Below are 966 nucleotides of genomic sequence, written 5' to 3'. Positions count from 1 at the left end.
CACTCAAACCCTTGGTGTATATGATTGTGAAAGATAGTTTTCATTTTTCTGTCTAATGGTATAAAAACAGTTTGTGCAGGTGCAAGTTATTTTTTAACAAGTTATTTTAATGTTCATTTATTTTATGCAGGTGCTTTTTATTTTTTAACAAGCTTTTAATAGCTTGTTATGTTAACAAATTGCTCACAACAGGATTGCTTTCATATGGGAACTTGCAAAATGCTAGTTTTGACAAGGCCAGCCACTGATTCCAGGAGAGCAGGCTTGATTTTATGAAGCCTTTCTTTATGATTTTTCTACCTTACTGTTGGGCACTCAGGCTCCATAGGACAATGGGCACAGCACTGAGGCTGCCTGAGCTCAAGAAATGTTTGGACAATTGCACACCATGGGATTCTTGGGGTGTCCTGCACTGGACTGGGAATTGGACTCGATGATCCTGGTGGGTCCCTTGTGATATTCTATGATTGTATGAAATTCCTAATTTTAGGCAGCTGTTCCGTGTGGCTCGCCAAAGGTGGCACTGATGTGCTCCGGTGTCTGAGAAGCGACTTTGCTGGGCACACAGAGGTTCGCTGGGCACACAGAGGTTCTGGCACATCCCGCTGGGCACACAGAGGTTCGCTGGGCACATCCCACTGGGCACACAGACGTTCTGGCACATCCCCCTGGGCCTGGGCACACAGAGCTTCTGGCACATCCCCCTGGGCACACAGAGCTTCTGGCGCAGCCCCGCAGACCCGCCCCGGCTGTCCCGGAGCATCCTTGCGCGGGCTGGGGGGACAGAGAGAGGAGGGCAGAAGAGGGGAGTCCCCCCCGTGCCCCAGCGCTGGCCAGCGCTCCCCGGGCTCCCACGGGGACCAGAGGTGCCGCCCCTCTCCTCTCCTCCTCCTCCTCCTGCCGCTCCTCCTCCCCCGCTCCTGCCGTGCAGCGAGGCCGGCCGGGGACGCGCCGGGAGCGCAGCGC

This window comes from Vidua macroura, chromosome 8, assembly GCF_024509145.1.
Source record: "Vidua macroura isolate BioBank_ID:100142 chromosome 8, ASM2450914v1, whole genome shotgun sequence".
In the NCBI taxonomy this organism is placed as follows: domain Eukaryota; kingdom Metazoa; phylum Chordata; class Aves; order Passeriformes; family Viduidae; genus Vidua; species Vidua macroura.
The sequence above is the reverse complement of the archived record's forward strand: the minus strand, read 5'-3'. Positions refer to the sequence as shown.